Source organism: Lissotriton vulgaris, chromosome 4_1 (genome assembly GCF_964263255.1).
Source record: "Lissotriton vulgaris chromosome 4_1, aLisVul1.2, whole genome shotgun sequence".
Taxonomy (NCBI): domain Eukaryota; kingdom Metazoa; phylum Chordata; class Amphibia; order Caudata; family Salamandridae; genus Lissotriton; species Lissotriton vulgaris.
The window spans coordinates 1,994,144,126-1,994,165,740 of NC_141691.1; positions in this window are offsets into that span (position 1 = coordinate 1,994,144,126).

A 21,615-nucleotide genomic window follows, 5' to 3' on the forward strand; every position below is an offset into this window, starting at 1 on the left:
TTCTCTCTTCTTACGTTTCCTGGCTTCTTTCTGCCACACTCTTAAAGAATCAAACATGCTTTGACGGCTACGCCTAGCAAACAATTTGTCCTGTAAATAATCCAATTTAGCTTCTTCGAAAGAACCTGTCAAGGGCCATTGTAAATCCACATTGTCAGCGGTGTACCGGTGCCATAAAGTGCCAAACAAAATCGGGGGCAATCCATGCTTGATATACATATCAAAGCTTGGAGTGCCCTCAGGGGGTGCAGGTTGGCTCTCAGCCAGTCTGATATCTGAGGGTCGACAACAACATCCAAAACATCGTAACTTACTGAAACACGGCATCTCTACCTTGGTGAAAGAAACACTTCTCCACAAACTTCGTTACCTTGAATCACTAGCTCGAGCTCATTCATACACACATATAATTATACGTTAGGAAATCACACACACACATATACAATACCTCCAAACACGTGTTACCAAATGGGACAAGGCCCGTCGACCAAGTCCTGGGGAACCTGGACCCTACCGCAGACCAAACAGTACACTAACTGTTCTGAGGATGGGGAACAAATCCGCTCCCCGTGCGGCACTACGGATCACTGCGCACTTTACCACGGGAGACCCAGGACTCACCTCCACTGAACCACCACTCTAGGAGTTCAGGGTAAGTACCGGAGTCCACCCGCAATGAGCCACGCCTTCACCACAGTACCACCCGGTCGGATCACTACAAACAATATATCTAGATATTCTCCCAACCTCGTCAAGTCTGTCAGAGCGCCTGCTCGCACTCTGAGTTCCCCGGAGCACACTAGCCCCAGGAGCACACCGGCTCCTCAAACCACTGGAGACACCCTAGTCTCCCGGAACACTCCAGTTCCTGAAACAATCACAGGTGGACCACTCACCTTCCGTAGGCGGCACCGACCTCTACCGTTCTCCACCTCCGGCTGCCAGGACCAACACGGTCAGCTTCGAGTTCCGCCTTCTGGACCCCGGCGTAAGATCCGAACCGGGACCTCTCCCGATCAGCAGGGTGGGGCAGCGCTGCGAGAACCAAGCTCGGCATCAGATGGGTACCCGGGCCCACCGTGCCGTCCAGCGGGTCCCCGGTCTTCTGCTACCCACCTACGGGTGAGAAAGATCCTTATCGCGGGGTCCCTATTCGGGCGCCATCTGATAAGCGTGGCTCAAATCCACCCGAGTGACTTACCCCACTCACCTATAGTAACTCTGTAGAAAGTCAGCCGGACAGTGGAAAAGAATAAACAAAAGTCTTTATTAGGCCAAACAACACTCATATGAGAGGGCCCTGTCCGACCTCACTCCTAGGAGTGCGAACGAGAGGACTGACTCTCTGCATCACAGCAATACATTATAATGCAACACAGTTCATTAGGGTACGGCCCTTCAGGAAAATTACTGAAACCCAGACCAGTGAACAATGCCATCATGTAGCAGGCATCTGCACCTGCAAAGGATACATCGCTATCTTTACTCAAGGCCATGGAGCTAGGCTTCAGCGTCTCTGGGGCATGAGAACATTACTGATAAAGAGACTTGTTAGTTTCGGCCACAGTAAGCTGAGAAACGAAAACTGCTGTCTTAGTGAAATTCTCTATTCCTGCGGGAGGGGCAGATGAGCGAGTGAGGCTCGCGGACACAGAGGGATACACAAAATGGCGGCACATAAGCTAAGCTAAGGAACTAATATCATCACACATACATTTGAATAATAAGGTAACGAACGGGAATAATTCAACACAAGTATATATACTTATTCCATCAGTTAGCCATATGATGCTAACTCACATATGAGAACGGGGATGATTGGGGCATCGAAAAGTGAATTCTATCACTTCGACAACATGGCCTCCCTCAAGACAGCCACCCGCAAACACCACCAACTGATTCGATCCGCCAAGAAATCAGCATTCAAGGATCGTCTCGACAACAACACTCACAACAGCAAGGAACTCTTCAATATCGTCAAAGAATTCACCAACCCCACTGCAGCATTTAACAACATCACTCCCTCCCAAGACCTCTGCGACGCGTTATCCTCCTTCTTCTACAACTAAATTGCCGACATCCACAACAGCTTCGAGAATTCTCTCAGCGATCAACCCTCCCCACCCCCCTCAGATCCTACTCCGCCAACTAACAACCTCAGCGCCTGGAACCCAATCACCACTGAAGACACCATTCGCCTTATAAACTCAATCCACTCTGGCTCGCCCACCGACCCCTGCCCCCACCACATCTTCAACAAAGCCGACTCCATCATCGCACCCCATCTCTGTGATGTCATCAACTGCTCGTTCAACTCTGCCAACTTTCCAGAAAGCTGGAAACACGCCGAACTCAGCGCCCTTCTGAAGAAACCCACAGCAGACCCCTCTGAACTTAAAAACTACCGACCCATATCCCTCCTCCCATTCCCGGCCAAAGTCATCGAGAAAGCCGTCAACAGCCAGCTCGCCGCCTTCCTCGAATCCAACAACTCCCTTGATCCATCTCAATCCGGGTTTCGAGCCAAACACAGCACCGAAACCGCCCTCATCGCAGCGACCGACGACATCCGAACACTCCTGGACATCGGAGAAACAGTGGCGCTCATCCTACTTGACCTATCCGCCGCTTTCGACACAGTCTGCCACAGCACCCTTATACATCGCCTCAACAACATCGGCATACAAGGAAAAGCCTTGGACTGGATCATCTCATTCTGCGCTGGGAGAACTCAAAGAGTCCGACTTCCCCCATTCTGCTCAGACGCCACCGAAGTCATCTGCGGCGTGCCTCAAGGATCCTCACTCAGCCCCACCCTCTTCAACGTCTACATGAGTCCTCTCGCCTCCATCGCGCGTCAACACAACCTCAACATCATCTCTTACGCCGACGACACCCAGTTAATCCTTTCCCTCACCAAAGACCCCAACACCGCTAAAACCAATCTTCGCGAAGGCATGAAAGAAGTAGCCGAATGAATGAAACTTAGCCACCTAAAACTCAACTCAGACAAAACGGAGGTGCTCATCCTAGGATCTTCCCCCTCAGCTTGGGACGACTCTTGGTGGCCTTCCGCTCTGGGCGCAGCACCCACACCCACAGACCATGCACGTAACCTTAGCTTCATCCTAGACTCCTCTCTCTCGATGTCCAGACAAGTCAACGCAGTCTCGTCCTCCTGCTTCAACGTACTTCGCATTCTCAAAAAGATCTTCCGCTGGATCCCCCTCGAGACAAGAAAGACTGTCACCCACGCACTGGTCACGAGTCGACTGGATTATGGCAACACACTATACGCCGGAATCACAGCAAAATTACAGAAAAAGCTCCAGCGCATCCAAAACGTGTCAGCGAGGCTCATATTAGACATCCCTCGCCAAGACCACATCACCGGACATCTGAAAGACCTCAACTGGCTTCCCGTCAACAAAATAATTACTTTCCGCCTTCTCACCCACGCACACAAGGCCCTCTACAATCTAGGACCCGAATGCCTCAACACTCAACTGTCCTTCTACAAACCCACCCGCCAACTAAGATCGTCCAATCAAGCCCTCGCCGCAGTCCTGCGCATCCGGAAATCCACCATGGGTGGCAGATCCTTCTCCTTCCTGGCTGCTAAGACCTGGAACTCACTCCCCACCCACATCCGCCTTACTCAGAACCACATCTCCTTCAGAAAAGAACTTAAAACCTGGCAATTTGACAAATAACGAACCCTTACCCAGTGCCTTGAGACCCTCCGGGTGAGTAGTGCGCTATATAAATGACCGAACTTGAACTTGAACTTGTTGTCCCTTAGCTTGCCAGTTCCCCGCAATTGGTCATCTGACCCATAGCATCTCAGGCCAACCACAGTGTTTGGTTGTGTGCACATATGGCATGATTTAGGCGGTCGCAGCATACTGGTCATTATTCAGAGTGTATTGTGGACAACCTTGCCGTGAAGGTCCCCTTGCAAAGTTGCATATCATAATGCCCGCCTTGAAATATTAATAGCCGTTCTTGGTGCATTAAAGGAACCCGGACATAACTATGGGCAAGATATAATGATGGTAGTTCTTGGAATGTTGTGAAGATTCTTGGCATGATATGCCCATAACTGGAGTAATGATCTCATTTGCATAATGCCTTGAATTCCTGAAATATTATGGGCGTCCTCAGAATGTTGATGCAACGCCCCTGGAATAATGCTCACCATCTATGGCATATCCTGGACATCCTTGCCATAAAGGAGCCAACCTCTGGCATTATGATGGTCCTGCCATAATCAAGGCTATTAAGGACATATTGGAGCTTATCTACCAGGGGAAATTGCCACCAGAACGTCTCTTTTAGGGACGTTCTGGTCGCGATATACCCTTCCCCATATTTATAGAGCAGCTTTAACCCACTTTTTGTGGCTTGACGCCACCTTGTACATAGGGCTCTTTTACACTCATCACTTAGCGTGGACGTGGCGTGCAATGGGTGCTGCTGTGGGTGGTCCACTGCAACACCAATTGCTTTTGACGCTACTCCAGATTTACAAGGAGGTGTAAATCTGAGGCAGCGCAAAAAAAAAACTCCATACAAGAGCAGGCGTTAGAATGGTGAAAACAGGACAAATACTTTTATTGCTCCTCGTTTTGTAGCAAACATAGAAAGAGCAAAATGCAATTAATGATCATTTACGTGCAGGAAGGTGTCCCTTCCTGCACATAAGCAATTATTAAATAATGATGATTTTCTACTTCTATATGTGCTGCATTCTGTAGCACACATAGAAGTAACAAATGGCCATTAGCGATTTTTATGTGCAGGAAGGGACAACCATTACCTGCAACGCAGGCACCCTTTCAAGGGTGCCTGCGGTGGCACCAGGCAGCTACATTTAGCGCCAGTGCTAGGGAAAACACAGGGGTGCACCGTATTCTTGTGAATATGGCGCATCCCTGCGTTTTGAAAATGTCGGAGCGTGGCGCTGCCAAATTTGGCACAGGTCTGCGCTCCTTCATTTTGTCGTTATTATACCCCATTGGGAACAGCCTTGGCATAATAGTAGCCATCCCTGGCCTTATTGTACAATTATTGGCATAGGATGGGCATGCATGGCACGTGAAGGCAATACATGGGCACATAAAGTAAAACATGTCAATGTGAGGCACAAGTACTGAATGAAAATGACAAACTGATATTTGGGTAAGAGACTTTGGGGCATATTTACAACGGAATGGCGGAGCGTGGTGCTAAGCGCAAAATGCTAACACCATGCTTCGCCATTCAGAAAATGTAGGGATGAGCTGCATGTACAAAGGTGCAACACATCCCTGTGTTTTCCCTAGCGATGGCTAAATTCAGCTGCCTAACGTCATTGCAGGCAGGTACAAGGGTGCCTGCGTAGAGGGAATTGTTGTTTATGTGCAGGAAAGTGTCCCTTCCTGCACATAAACAATCACAAATGGCAAATTGAAACTTCCATGTGTGCTGCATTGTGCATCACACATAAAAGTTGAATTTTTTTAATGATTATGTATGTTCAGGAAGGCGCCCCCTCCTGCACATAAACAATAATTCCTGGCATTTGCTATTTCTATGTCTGCTGCACAATGTAACATACATAGAAACAGCAAAAAGAAGTAGAAATAAAGCATTTCTCCTTGTTTCACCATGTTAAGACCAGGTTTTCCCTGGTCTTAAATTTGGCGCTGCCTCCTTTTTACGTCACCCTTGTAAATAGGGGGTAGCGTCAAACTCAACGCTGCCTTGTAAATAAGGTAAAGCCCATATCTCCACAGAACGCCGTGCGGTGAACACAAGGAGGAACTGCCAGGAAGGAAGGAGCAAGGAGGCCGACTGCTAACATACTGATATCAACTAATGACAGAAGAAGATGTCAGCGAAACTTACCTTTACCTAATTGAAAGAGGTTGTGGTTCAAAATCAACCCTCCAGCTCCCACGGGAGCACAGCACCTAATACACAGAACGGTGGCTCCTCCTGGCAGTAAAAGACACGGCAAAGATAGAGCCCTATCAGTGGCGTCACTAGGGTTGGTGTCACCCGGTGCCCGTAACTCATGGTGTCACCCCTCTGCTCGCCCACTCCAGGGCTCGGGATAGGCGTATTGAACTGCTCCCATTCGTTTTTTTAACTGTTTTTTTTAAGTGCTTGTCCTAATATTATGAATTGTGTATAACTGTTAACTGCAGGTTTGACAATTAGTGTTTCTTGTGTTTTAACGGCACACTTATACACCTTGCCCACGTGGTTAAATACCCTCTCGGATGATTAGTGCGCTATACATAATCAACATAAATTAACATTTGGCAAGAGTCCTCACAGAAGTAATCCATCCCGTTTGTGAATTCGTCATTCATTAGTGTTGTCTCATTAGAGAAAAACAACATTTCTGATTCATCAAAATCCCGTTCAGTGTACGTTTACTGTCCTACAGCTCAATGTGTTTATTCGGCACCCTCTATGCCTCTCCACCCATGTCTTCACTCCTTCCAGGCACTCCAATTTGAACATGCTTTTATATCCAAATTATTTTCTACAGCTCTATTTTCGTGATCTGTGATTGTAAAGTTTCCAGAAAATTCTACTTAACATTTGCAAGTGGTTTCTAGTAGGCAGCATTTATGGCATATGCATCGTAGGGCATGCAACGAAGTGCAGTAACTCGGAGGTACATTTGGAAGCTTTAGTAGGGAGTAAAGTGCTCTTTACCCAGACACACAGCCTCATATGACATTTTTACAAAGGCCCTTGTTATTTGAGCACGGAGCGGTACAGATGTGACGAACAGCACAGCCTAACTGCACTCAGACCCCTTGAGACCCGGCCCACTTAAAGTCCAGAGTCCATGCCTATCTTATAATACCGTTCATTTAATCAATAATGGGCTTCGTCTGACAGGGAGGTGAGGGGGGTATTGCCGCCGCATACACGCGAGAGTTAGTCCCTCTGTTAACGACCGCAGTGGCAGTTAGTTCTGCTCCACCCGTGATATTTTAAAAACTCTCGCAACTAAGCAAGGAGATAGGACGGAGAATGTCTCAAAACACCTACCACCGGCAGGACTTGTGTGGACTGGGCACCGACGAGCCACCTCCGCAATCCGCATGGCATCGCAAGGGCATCGTGGCACGCTTTACTTTCATTGCTCCTCCTTTTTCCTGCCAGGCCTGATGATTTAAAACTCTTTTTTCCGCTCTTTTTAACACCTCACGCTGCACGTAATTTATAACTGCAGAGCCGGCAACTCTCTGCGTACTGTGGCGTGCGACGGTGCGCTTGCGTTGCGGGCGGAGCCTAGGCTTGCACAATGTACTATAATAAAAAGCACTGGCAGCAGCAGAGAGATGAGGGCGAGGCTGAGGCTCAGGCTGCACTACACGGTGCACTGCAGAGCGTTACTAACCAGATTGGTGTCACCCCCATGATGGGGTGACACCCGGTGCGGTCCGCACCCCCCGCACCCCCCTAGTGACGCCACTGAGCCCTATCAAGGCAGATTTAAAGAGGGAATTAAATCTCTTACTACTGGGCATACAAGCAAAAGTTGAAGGAGTGGAAATCTAACTCACCCACGACTTCGAGACAGAGCAACCTTGCGAATAATCGTTAAGCAAAGCACCAAGGTCCATATCATCAAAAAGGACTCCTGGTAGAACTAAAAAGTTCAAACCACATGGATAACAAATCCATTTGGATCAACAAGAATCAGTCCTGATGAAGGCATACTAGAAAAAAGCCGAAACGCCGCGTCGACCTTTTGATTCTGTGATTTTTAACATTGTGATGATCATATTTATGGATAAATGTTTTTAATGTGTTTTCATATTGTGCAATGTGTAATAAAATTTATATATTGTGACCAAACGTTTGTGTTGATATGCTTTTAATCTAAAAATTTCCCATATGTGTCTGCACTTAACAAGTGAATATACTAGTTTGATTTCATATATTTGAATTAATAGCCCATGACATTATCACTGTTCCAGGTCTATTTTACTAAACCCACGTGTGTGCAACTTTCCCAAAATTATTTTAAACAAAAACAGTTTTATTTAGGAGACCTTTTTTCAATGTAGATTGAACTTGTCCAAATAAGTGTGTATATATTTTGCCTTCCCCAGGGTAAAAAACTCCCTAGTTCACAAAAGTGATACCCATTGGTTCCACACCAAAAGACAACATCCTGTCCTACGACCCCGGACGTTTGTTCTTTCTCTAATGACATATCTCCACAGGAACATCGATAAAAGACATCGTTAAAAGTAACGTTCCTGTGGCCATAGGGGCTTGTGAATATGGTTGTAGGAAAGTAGAATCTGATTTTATAGTTACCCCAACTTTTTGCCTGGTGTTATGCTGTTTCTGACTAGTCTGACTGGGATCCTGCTGATCAGAACACCAGTCTCTGTGCTTTCTATCCTAAATTGGTATGGTAAGTACTTAGGTACATCCTAGATTGGACACCGCTGTCCCCTTATCAGTCCCTAGCATATGGTACTGTGGTACCCAGGGCATAGGTGCACCAGGATCCCCCATGGTCTTAAGCATGCATTATGACACCCATGAGGGACCACTCAAACTATAACTACAGGCAAGCCATTGCAGCTTGTGTAAGCTGGTGCTAGCACGACTTACGAAAGATATGGATTTTCCTATATCTAAGGTCACTACACTTAAAACCCATAAGTCTCCCCTACGGCAGGTCTTTCAATCCTAAAGGCAGGGTGCTCGGTTCTAAGTGTGAGGGTGCACCTGCCTGATCAGGACACCCCTACAGCCGTTGGCATCTATTCTCCCGAGCTGTAAGTGCATCAGTCATTACGATACATAGAGTGGCCACGCGCCATTACGTGATGACCATCTCTAAACTGGCTGTAACAAGCCCTTTCATGTTTGGTATCAAACATGTTGGAATCACACCCCCACACCGTAAATGGTGTGAGAGGTATGATTCCATGCACTGTAAAGCTCCTCTGGGAAATCCTCAATGCTCCGGGTACAAGTCTTCTAGACTTGGACAGCACAACATGGCTGCTGCCGACCAGAGACATGATTCTGCCCTCCTGCTGCAGAGCCAAGCTCGAGCAGTGGAAGGCAGAAAAATAGGTATCCTGTCACAGGGAGGTGTGACCCCCCTCCCAGAAAGGGTTTAGTGTATTGGGGCCAGGTGGGAGCGCCTCCTAGCTCCACTCAGTCTGCTTGAAGGGCACATTTGGCGCCCTTCTTACATAGTACAGGCCAAACCATCTGAGGGAGCCGTTGGCTCCCATTCTGGTTCAGAACTGGACAAAGGACATTGGAGTATCCTCTCCACTGTCTGACCCCACCCCTGAATCGTCCCAACCCATTCCTTAGGGTACTTAGGGGCTTAACCCTTGGTGGGTCCCTCGATTCATCATGGGACAAGATTAATTTCAAGACACCCCTTCTTTTTCAACCGTCTGGGCACTCTGGATTTCGCTGTACTTTGCTCTGGGCAGCAAGGATGCAAATGGGAAGTGTGGGAGGGCAGGTCGGATATACAGATGCAGAGGCTGAATGTACTTTCCAAAAGATAGGGTTTTATTGTCAGGTGGCACAGCCTTTGGTTTTACTACAGGGGTTGGTTATTTTTCTTCTTTCTGTTTGTTTACTCTGTCCTATGATGGTGGCTAGAAAAGGATTGATCCACTTCTTCCTCCTCAGAGCTGGTGCTAGGCGGTGTATGCTTTGGCTTAGCTGTCATGGTAGATTCCTCCCGGAGGCTCATAGAGGGAGAATGGAAAATGGATGCCGTCAGTGACTGTTGTATTAGACAGAAAGAAATAACTCTACCAGTCACCTTCACAAGAGGCAGTGAGACCTAGTGGTTATTAGTGATTCACCGTATCTATTGGTGAACAATATGTAAAACCAGGCAGATTATCACGTGGAAAAACTGGGCATCAACAATGGCGTTTTGAAACCTAAGTGAAGTTCGTCTTGCGTTTAAAGCGTGAGGGGGGTTAAAGAAAAGAGAACAAATGGCAGGGAAGGGAGGTAAATAAAAAGTGGACTTGTGCCCTTATCGCTAGCAGGATCACCTTTGCCCATCCCATGGCTGTTGTCTACCCGCCTAACACCTCCCTCTTGGCAACCCCACCTTCCCTGGTATTCCTGTCACTCACCGGCTCCGCCGCAACTCTCCTGATTTGCGGCCGCTCTCTAGCCTCCTCCGATGTACACCACCACTCTTCAATCCAGTGGTCTTTGGTCTCCTCCTCTTTGGCTCCTCTCCTGTCTTCGTCTTCTCTTTCTGCTCGTCTCCCTGCTCGAATCTCGTCTCCTCCTCCGGTCAACCACGCTTCTTACTGGTTGGGGTCTCTTTTCAGTGGTTGTGAACCACTGTTTCTGAGGTCAGCTCCTCCCCCCTCCGCCTACTTGCCTCGCTGCAGGAAAATACGAGAGGTGGGTGTGGCTAACCTGCGTGACGTGGCTTCCCTCATTCTGACTCCTGTAGTTCGTCCCTCGCTCGGGAAGGTGTCTGGTGACTGTTATTCACTAGCAGGTAAGAACCGTGACCCGGAGTCCATCCCCTTACAGGAAGACTCCTGCTGCTCCTGATCTCGCTGTCATGCTTGTCTGCTGCAACATGTGTGACTGTGCCATATACAGGAACCATCCGAGACCTGTGGGCATCCGAGACCCCTGAAGGAATCTCCCTTGAAATGAAGGAGTCACTTCCTTGCATGTGTAGGCACCGCAACTAAGCTGACCAGTCTGCTGATCCTGGGCTCCCACGGACTCCGAAAGGCTCAGCAACACAGGTGGTGGTTCTTCACATCCCTCGAGGCCGGCCCTGTCTTCTCACCAAGTTTGAGGACATTATTTCTCGTTGGAGCCGTAGGAACCAAACCCTTGTGCATGGCATTGACTTACAGTTGCAAAGGCTTGTTGGATTCCTTCGACATAGATATTCAGGGTCCAAAGAACCCCAACCTCAAGCATCTCCAGTGACCAAGATCTTTGTCCTCATCACATCACTTGCACCGTGGGCCTGCATCTTTGGTGAGCTGCTCAAGGTTCTCTTGCGACTCCAGTGCCTCCGGCCTGTGGGTCCTCTTGAGGGCCATCTTTGAATTCTGTGGGCTCCCCGGATTACTTGGGGCCTGCCCTGACTTCCCTGCTTGTGGTGAGTCACCTGGACCTTGCTGGTCCCGACACTTCATCTTCTTCGCTTTCCACATTGTTTGCAGTTGCCAAGGCTAGTTGGTGCTCCCGATGGACCCCGGGACCTCAACTCTTGACACCCGACGTGGGACAGCTCATAAATGACTCCTGGTCTTCCACAGCGTTGCCTGGTCCTCACAGCTGCAACTCTGAGGTCACGGTCATCTCTCTTGCAACACTCCACATCGGTGGGCATTTGTCTTCCGTACCTCCTGGCCACTCCTGAGTGCCATAAACTCATTCCCCTTTGCTTGCAGGTACCTCTCAGCTTGAATTCACCTTTGGGTTCCACCAGACACTTTCATCTTCCCCAGCAGCGGCATCTTCCTGAAGTCCTCCAGTGGGTTCGACAGCGGTTTCCAACGCCACTTCACACCTATGCGATCGGCTTCTATGGTGTAGGTATCCTCATTCCTACAGTATCCACGGGTGGGGTGACTCTCCAACCTTCTGTCTTTCACATGGTTTCTTCCGGGTCCACTGTGAAGGGTCCTTCTTCTTTAAAATTGCAACCACGACTTACCCAATGACTTGTATTTAGCCAGCGGTCGTGTTCCCACTCTGAACACGGAACTCTGTGGGGTTCCTGGTTACTTACCTCAGGTGGTTCTTTGGGTCCCTGGCACTCCCACTTTTTCTGGGTATAGTCTTGACTCGAGAAGTTGGGCGCATACCACTATTTTAGTATATGGTTTGGTCTCCCCCTGGTGACCACTGTGTACTTCGTGCTACTTACCTATTGCTATTAAAAAGTATTGTGTGCATTGTCCATGTCTCCAGCTAGGAGATATCTGTATGTGTTAGTGAGTCTCTTATAATAAATACATATTTTTATAAATACACTGTGTGGTTCTTCTTCACTTCATCTATACCTATAAGATTATGTTATGGTAAAACAAACAAGCTGCTTTACACTCCTTCAGGACTGAGCCTGAAGGATGCTCTCCACAGCTACCTCTGTGAGAGCTTTCCAAGGTTGTCTAAGACCACTAAAATCACCATAAGGGTTGTCTGGATTGGTGCAAGGTGCCCACTTACATAAGTGTCCACCATATGCCAAGCCACCTTATTACAATGCCCCTTTATTTTTTCAAAATATAAAACTTGTATTTAACCCCTCCCCTGCTGATGACAGAACCGCTCCGTTATCAGCCGCGGTTGCGCTGTGCTGATGACGGAGCGGTTCCATCATGGCCCGGCCGCCGCGCCTGGGTGGCGCTGATTTCGCGCCTGCGCGGCGCGTTCTATTGAGCGGGCGGGGCTGTGACGGAACCGCTCCGTCATGAGCACAGCGCAACCGACGCTGGTGACGGACCGGTTCCGTCATCAGCATGCGCCCGCCGCTCGGCCGCCCTCCCCCCTTAGCACTGCGGCGGAATAGCCGCCACAGTGAAGGGGTTAATAGCAAAAAAGGTTTGTGTCTAGAAACTGACAGGCTGACTTTTTTTCATGGTTGGCTGACAGTGGGCAGTTGTTACTGTCGGTTTATGACTTATATTGAGGGATTTCATCATCTATATTGACAATTATTTTCGTGACATTTTCACTAATGCTGTGGGAGGCCGGAGCATGTTTCAACAGAAAGGTTCCATCTATCTGTTGTGTGAAACAGTGACATATCTGTACCTTGAGATGTAGCACTGTGACATGAGCCTGTGTGCTCTGTCTGTGGCCTGTGATTGTGAGATCTGTGTGACTTTGTAGTTTTTCACTCTTCCCCTCAGATTCATTGTACTGTACTGATGACATTTCCCTGATAACTGAGCTCACAACTGGTGAATTTGGCAGGATGGGAAGTGAAAGAAAGTGGAATATATAGGTGAATGATGATGCTATGTGCACAAAGTGTGTACACCCATAGAACATGCAGCCACCCGACAGCAGACTCCTAGAGAAAGGGTAGAGGCTTTTGTGATCAGTAGAGTGGTTTCAAACAGGTGCAAAGTGAGTCCCCACCAGATAAAGTTACTTTGGCGAAGTAAAGAGGAGGAAGGAACTGGGGCACAATCCCATGACCGCATGCAGGGCAGAGAAATGGAAGGGCTGTGAATTGAGGTCTTTCTTGCCTGCAAGGAAAGCAAATATTTGACCTGGGTGCTAGATTTACAAGCACCCTACACAGAAGGCATTGAAAAATCCATGACTCAATTGTAAGGGGAAGAGGGATGCGCCATGTGTTTTGTACTGGGTGGAGCCGGAAGGGTGCAGGAACCTGTAGGAATATGGGAGGTGGGGACCAATAGATACCTGGAAACAGGAGGGGAATGTATTAGGGGCAGCCAGTTTATATAAAATCTAGGGAGAAATCAGTCAGGTTAGGATTCAGGATTGGATCAGTACCCATCCTTTTCTGGGGACTGGACCTCTATGTTTTAGGCAAGAGAGAAGAGGGAGGATGCAGAATGGTAGCGGAGCCAATCCTTACCTGATGAACCTGAGAATCTCTGTGTTTGAGTTGAACGAGTTACCTGCCTACCTTGAGAGGAAGAGAGTCAAGAATACCAGCTGCGTCTAATTGAACTGTTGGAAGCGAGAAGATAGACTGAAATGTGGAATTTGAACCCTTAAAGATTGGTGCTATACCCCTTATGGACTAGAGTAACCTTTGAGACGGGACTCTCTTTTCAATACATAGACTTTAATAGTGAATTCCACTCCACTGAGAAGTACTTGACATATTGACTAAAAATCAATCAATCAATCAATCTTAGCTTTATTCGATTTCTGTATAAAAATCATAAAAGCAACAACAGTACATAAAAATACATCAGTACATTTCATCAAAATTACTTATGTTACAATAAAATCAAGTTGATACAATAAATCAGCTAATAATTTTAGAGCGAAATATGATTAAGTCTATAATATCCCCGCTGATTGATAAAATGGCAAGTTTAGGGGACAGGCTCACGGGTGTTGAAGAAGCAATCAAGGCCAATTCATTACTTGTAAAAACTATGGCAGTACCCACTCAGCCACAGCGCCCAACCCCCATAGAAACGTCTGAAAGCTCCACACAAAGCAAGACCTCCCGCAACCAACTAGCATCCCCACACGTGAAAACTTTTAATCCTCCTGCCTCAACAGTACGGAGTTCTTACCCTAGAGTAGGGCCAAACAGAGAATTGACATTACATAAAGGAAAAGCGGTTACTCATGATAATATGTTATTTAAAACCGAGCATCTAAACTTGCCACCAGAGGCCGCTACTATTGTGTGTGTCCTCTCGGGAGTACCAGAACTTATAAAGGGGAAACATGAAAGTCATCTGGACCTAAGAAACAAGGTTGTGTTTTGGCTAACCAAAAATAGATCCCTACCACCCAACATCGATGGCACCATACTAAATGTCAGAAGGGTGGGTTGGCTAGGACCTCTTCCTAAGGATATAGCGGGTGACTTGGTTCTTGTCAAATTCAGATCTAAACACGTTGTTCCATTTCTCCAATCCTGGCAGCCACAAATAGGAGATGGTCCTATATCTATCTGGAGCATAAGTGACTTTTACCCTAGATCATTATATGTCCCGCCCAAATGTCAAAAACCAGAGAGCAACCTTTTGATGAGCAGGAGTGGTCTTGTATCGAGTGGCCGTATCATCTCCACTTTTAACCAATCAATTTGACTCATTATTTCGCTCTAAAATGATTAGCTGATTTATTTTATCGACTTGATTTTATTGTAACATAAGTAATTTTTATGAAATGTACTGATGTATTTTTATGTACTGTTGTTGCTTTTATGATTTTTATACAGAAATCGAATAAAGCTAAGATTGATTGATTGATTGATTGACTAAAAATCACATTTAATTGTAAATGACACTTTGTGTGCTGGGTGTTACATTACACCATATAAAACTACAAATCCAGATTTCTATATATTCCAGTAATAACTATGGCTGTTTAACAAATATCCTGGTAAGATGCTGTAAAGGGTACCACTTTGTTAAATGTTTTCAATGTTTTCTTGCTAACGAACCCTTGACAGGAGCCAGACTTGCATTCTTGGCGCACCATGGAAGTATTGGATCCATTTCATGAGTTCCCCTTCAGGATACTTCGCAAATGTATGAAAAATTGATTTTTAATACATTGGCCAGACCCTTATAAAGCTAATAGGGTTCACTTGCTTAGGTCGCTTGGTGCAATTCTGGGGTGGAATCTATGATCACAGCTTTCAAAGTTCCCCTGCTGCCACTGACTCTTCATATAGCATATATATAGAACCACTCACATGTCACACTGCGCCAAAGAACAATTGTGGCACAGAGCCCTCTTTTGCAACAACCCATCTTTCCACTTGAAAGGTGCTCTGAGAGAGCTGGCAGTGGTGTTCAATGTTTTGCATACCCCTTAAAATAAATACATCCATTAAACTGATGGGCAATTGAGTGCTTGTATGACGACTGGCTGGGGATGCGAGTTTGGGAGGGAAGGTACTAACATAGATGCATTGGAAGCACAGGGTTTACTGCATATGGATCAGACCCTAGTGGTACTATGGCAAGACGGAAAGCACAGGAGCTATGGCCACTATATTTAGTTTGAGACATGGAGGCGGGTAGAAGTGCCAGCTTACTAGAGAATAGTGCATTTAAAATATTGTGAGATCAGTTCCTGTGTTATCACCATCTATGCCACTTGAAGAGCTACACACTACCTTTGCTGCCTGTTGCCCTGCAAATCCAAATACCGACATTACCCTCTACTTTTTCATCGTGTTTGGGCAACAATGCAGGCGTTTGTCTTTTTATTTTTTTAACAACAAATTTTATTTGGTTATTTTGCAATATGTAGGGGTCACAGCCCCAACTGAGGCAAGAGAGGCGTAAAATTAGATTGTGCCAACAACCATATTTCTGACCTATAACAACACCCACCAAACATGTAGATGACATAAACGAAAAACTCACCAAAAATTGGCCTGGGAGTTTTGTCACAGGGTGTCGGGGTATTTTGCTTTTTTTTTTATAGTTCTGGACCACTAGGCTTCAGGCCATTAGGCACCAAACCGTCGGCTCTAAATAGGGCATATGGGCTTATGCACTCACACTGACAGCACCAAGACCACAGAGACCCTCGAGTAAGGTTTCCACTGATGGAGCCAGTGGGGGCATTTCTGCCAGAAACATGACGGTCCATCCGACTCTAGAGTGGACGGACAGTCAGCATAGTGGAGTACCCTCTTTTAGTACCTCTAAAACAGGGCCCTAGAGTTTAGGGGCCAGTTTTAGTAAGATTTCATGCAGTGCAGTAAGGGCAGTTTCTTTGCTCTGTTGTGTGAAAAGGAAAGCAGAACTGCACCATATTTACAAAGATGTTGCTCAGTTCTTCTCTCTCCTTGTGCTGGCGCACTAGAGGCTGCGGAGCGCCAATGCAGACACCCAGCATCATGCAACAACGGTGTCTGTCTTGTGGTCAGGATTGCATTTTTGTGCACAAATGGAAATCTTTAGCCACCAAACTATCCTTTGAGGCTTATTCCTCTTTGCATGTGTGCTGCAAAATGCACTATACATATAAAGAGGTTGTAATGAGGAGAAATACAGATATTTCTCCACGTTTCGCCCGCCTCCGGTAGGTGCACCTTTTTGGCACAAACCCATGTTAACAAGTCTTTGTAAGTATGAATTTGCGTCAGAATGCAAGGGTGGAGGTACAGGAAGACTCATGCTCCACCCATATAATGCCTACCTGATGCAAGGTAACGTAAGGCAGCGCTATGCGACTCAAATCGGGCTTTGCCTGCCTTCGTAAGTCCCTAAATGGATTTTGCGTTGGGGCTGCACCAAAAAAGTGATTCACCCCCTACGCAAAATCTTATCAAATCTGGGCCTATGTGTCTGCTGTTAGAGCACTATCTGGAGCTCTGGGTGGTTTACAATGTTTTGAGAAATGTCCGCTTTTGAGATTGCTGTAGTCTTTCAGAGGATACACAACATCTCTGGCTCCCTTGAAATGTCCTGGTTTGCAAGAAACTGATAGGAAGGGGCATCCTTCCACACGTCCATGCATTTAAAAAGGCCTAAACTATCTTACGGACTCTTCCTTGTTCATACTAAATAGCCAAGATCTGTCTACGTGTTTTTTATGTCCTGCTCTTTTCATCGAGACATGCCATGTCTGTTTCCTCGAAGCTCTGAACAGCAATCGCTAACATCCTGACAGATCTGGTCAGACATTTTCAAGCCCACACACTTTCCTCTCTGCTGATGACTCCAAAGCATGTCATTTATGTGACACCAATCTGTCCCTTAAGAAGGACTTTCCTCTGCCTGTGTTGCTCACCAGGCCACTTCACATATCGAGTTTTAAAAACAGACGCATTCGGCATTCTGACACGTCCCAGTCAGCAGCCCTTTTAGGAAGGATGCCTCCCCCTTGATGTGTCTGTTTCCATAGACTTTCAGATTGCCTATAAGTAAGGTCACCATGAAGAGCTGTCAGATGGAGTTTTCTAGGGGTCGATAAAATGCATGTTCGCTCTGTCAGTATTTCCCTTTAAAAAATAGTATAATTTCCCTCCCTGGGCAGCATGTGCACGAGGAAGGTGCCTGTGTTTCAGTACAATACAAAAGGCTGTTGTGGCGAAGCAGGGCTAGTTGTCAATATGTGGATAGACGTCAGCAAGCACCTCCATTTATATGTCTTACATTTATATCTGAGCCAAACGTCTCTGCTGACAGGTAGTAGACTTTAAAATTCACTCCTGATCAGTCGCGGCCCGACAGAATGAGGAAAAATAAAATTATTAAATAAAATCACTTACCTTGTGCTCACCGCATCAGGGAAACAGCAAGCGCAAGGTAAGTGGCTTTTTTATTTTATTTTCCCTATTCTGTCGTTTGTCACTTTCACCCTGCCTCTGCCCCATCACGCTTACCTGCCCAGGCCGCCACTGCTCCTGATTAATGCTTTGGGGGACAGGACATACTCCAACAGACCAGGGCTGGCTTCACCACCTATGGCACATATTGGGGATGGAAAAGATCACCCTCTCTCAAGTCACAGAATGCTTCATATGGCGATCTATGGTGCCCGTTTATAACACTAATCCCGTCCGAATTCTGGGAGTTTACCTGTCCCAAATATCTACACTCACTGGCTCTCCGATATCATCCCCTCCACCCCCAGACTACGGGAGATTCCAATTAAATAAGGAAATAATTAGAGGCCATGGTACCAACCCTATTATGTTTCATGAGCACTGGGATGGGTAGGAAGGTTTTTGTTGAGTTGGATTTTTTCTTGTTGTTAATAACACTGCAGTACAATACATGCGTAGAGCGTTGCGTTGTTCCAAGTGTTGCTATCTCCCTCTGAAATGGCAATAAAGAGATTTGAAACATGAAATTCCTTCCTGCCCATAACATTATGGCACCCAGGATCAGGCACAGAACAGATGGCATGGTCAGTGGCTCCAATGAAAATGGTATAAATGGCTGGTGTGTGCCCTACTCGACACATGCTGGGGACGAGTAAGAGCATGGCCTTACAATAGACTTCATACATTGATGTAACGAAAGCATGCTTAAGCACATCAGTGTGCCATGAATGCTACTACGAATAGTATGTGCTACAGCTCGGAACAGGCACATTTCCACTGGCATTTTTTTCTACTCAGATATATTTTGAATATGTTTTGTAAAAAAACATTATTTTCAAGATTCATACATAGGGCACTACCAAACTCTTGCAAAGCTATTGGACAGCTAGATATGAGCTGTTTGTCAGAAGAAAAAAAAATGAATCACTGTAGCAGTGGGTGGATTCTGTGCCGGACTGGACAATTATTTCAATGCCCCGTTTCCAGGAGCAGCTGCTTTAAATGCCATTTGCAGGTGTCGCCTACTGAACAGCACATGCACTGTCTGTCGCGAGATATAATGTGGACTTACCAAGAACATACAAAGGCTTGGAGCCCAAACCACTGGTTTGTTTTCCTGTCTCTCTCATTTGCCTGTTTCTTATTTGTGTCCCAGCTTGTTAATCTTAGGTCCTATCCATGGAGCAAATCCTCAACGCCATCTTTTGATTGGCTGGCTTCTACGCTTCCACTGTTTGCTTTTTTAGCACTACTTTTTTCTTTATGGTTAAGCACTCTGCTAAAGTGCAGCATTGTCCAGTTGACTCCACCATGTACTTCTCTCCCCCTGCACTCTGTGTTGCTCTCTGTCGCCCATGTGTTTCTCTCCACCCCTCCATTTTTCGGTCACTCAAGTGTCCTCCCTGTTACTTTCTTGCTGTGTGCTTCTCCACTTGCTCCAAACTGATCTCTTGTCCTTTGCTTCTCCTTCTCACTCCCACCCATCATGTGCTTCCCCCACCTGCTCTCTTTTCTCTCGCCTCTTGCTTCTCCTCTCCCCCCTCCCTGTGTTGCTTCCCCCCCACCCTTACCCTCCTCTCTCACCCGCTGCTTCTTCTGGCCACCAAAGCGCTCTGTATATTGCTTCCTCCATGTGCACCTTCCTCTTCGGACGTCGTTGACCGGCACGTTGCCCCAGGAGCACTTATAAATTCAAAGCATATCGAATTTTCTACATAAACTCAAGGTTGTAGCGCTTACCACCTTCTTTTTGTCACCTTCCTCTTTTCTCATCCATTGGTTCTCCACAGTACCCCAAACCTTGCTAGTTTCTTCTGCCTCTGCTTTGTTTTTTTTCCTATGATACTTCAATTTCCCTGCGTTGCTTTCATCCTTCCCTCACTTTGTTTCCCACCCACCTGTGCCCTTTGTGTTGCTTCCCTAAAACCCAGTCTTTTTTACTTATAAAAGGTTCCTGTCATTTTGTCGGCGTGTCCATGCATTGTGCGTGTGCCTACAAAATGGCGTGACTGCCATTTCATAGCTCCTTTTTTTAAACCAGGCGGCAACAGTTTTGGGGATGTTGTACAGCATGGTTAAAAAACAATGAGAAAGCCAATAGGTCTCAAAGGTGAGACCTATTGGCTTTGCCAGTGCATGTTTGAGAGTGAGTAAAAATGGAGAAAGTGGGAGGGAAGTGAGAGAGGACTGGTTTGAATATTTTTACCAGGGCTGCTTTTGATTAGCAGTCCTTGAGTGAGGAAATATACGATGATACAATAGTTAGTTTATTGTTGTAATCTGCACAAAAATCTTTCCAGTACTTCCAATGCGGATGACCAGTGCCAAGAAACTACTAAAATAAAAAAAAAGGTCTTTGTAAACTACTGAAGGACCCTTATATCTAACACTTCTGCCTTGACCCATAGCAAGTTCATCTCCACCTCTCAGTCCTCTTATAACCCCAACCCACCCTCAAAAAAGACCTTATCGCGCGAAGGTAAGGCTATTGATCCTACTGTGGGCCCACCCGATCACCCTAATTCTCCTTAACAGCACGCTTATATTGCCTGCCCATTCTTGTTCACATCAGACATTGCTGACTCCTAAAGGCATACCCCGGCATCGGAATGTTAAAATCAGAAATTTCGCCTGAATCTAAAAGCTGAAGTTTGAGTGAGACAAATAAAGAAAGCAATACATGATCTCCTCAGTTGCCCAAGAACAGGGCGACTGCAGCGCTCACTCATCAGAATATTGGCCAACATCTATAGGTAAAGCTGGGCCATCCCGGAACACATTTAGTAATGAGTGGGGGTGTAGGTAGCAATTAGTTCCTAAATTGCTGCTGGGAATGGAGAAAGAATGAGTGAGGGAGAACATGGGTAGACATTTAACAAAAAACATGTCTTAACGCTGAACCAAGGCGTGGGAGCTGGTCTTAGTCACATAGGTTTTGTGAGATGGAATTGCCTTCTTTGAGGATTATACTTGACTCTACAGTAGTAGTGGTGCTTGGGGTGGAAGGGTACCAAAATGTTAGGGGAGTCAAATATTCAGTAAAAAGTAAGAAATACTTCTGTATCTTATATTCTGAAAGGTGTAGGTGTCCTGCTAGAAAGAAAGGAACACATTAAATTGGGCAGACAGTGGGGTGGGCTTGATATTTTGCCCTCGTAATCCATGCATACTTTCTGTGAAGACACTCGCAGATTAAGGTGTTTTAACAATGTCAATGATGATCAAGGCCATTGGGTTAAATTTGGTGATTACGGTGCAGTGGCGGCTCGCATAGGGCGTGCTGCGGGGCGGTGGGGCGGGGCAGGGGAGAGGCAGGGTGGGAAGGTAGTAAACTCAGACATACGACGGAATGGAGGAAAGCAATTATTACGTTCCTCGGTTCTGTCGTAGGTCTGAGTTTACTACCCCTCTACCCTGGCTCTCACCCTCCCCCGCCCGCCCCACCACCCTCAGCACGCCCTCTGCGAGCCGGCACTGATTAGGTGAAGTGTTTGGTGAAGATATATGATTCAAACACTGGTTCTACAAACTTGGTGCAAGATAAATAAAATACTTATTTACAGTGGGTGTCCAATAGATTGGTGTGGAGGCGACTT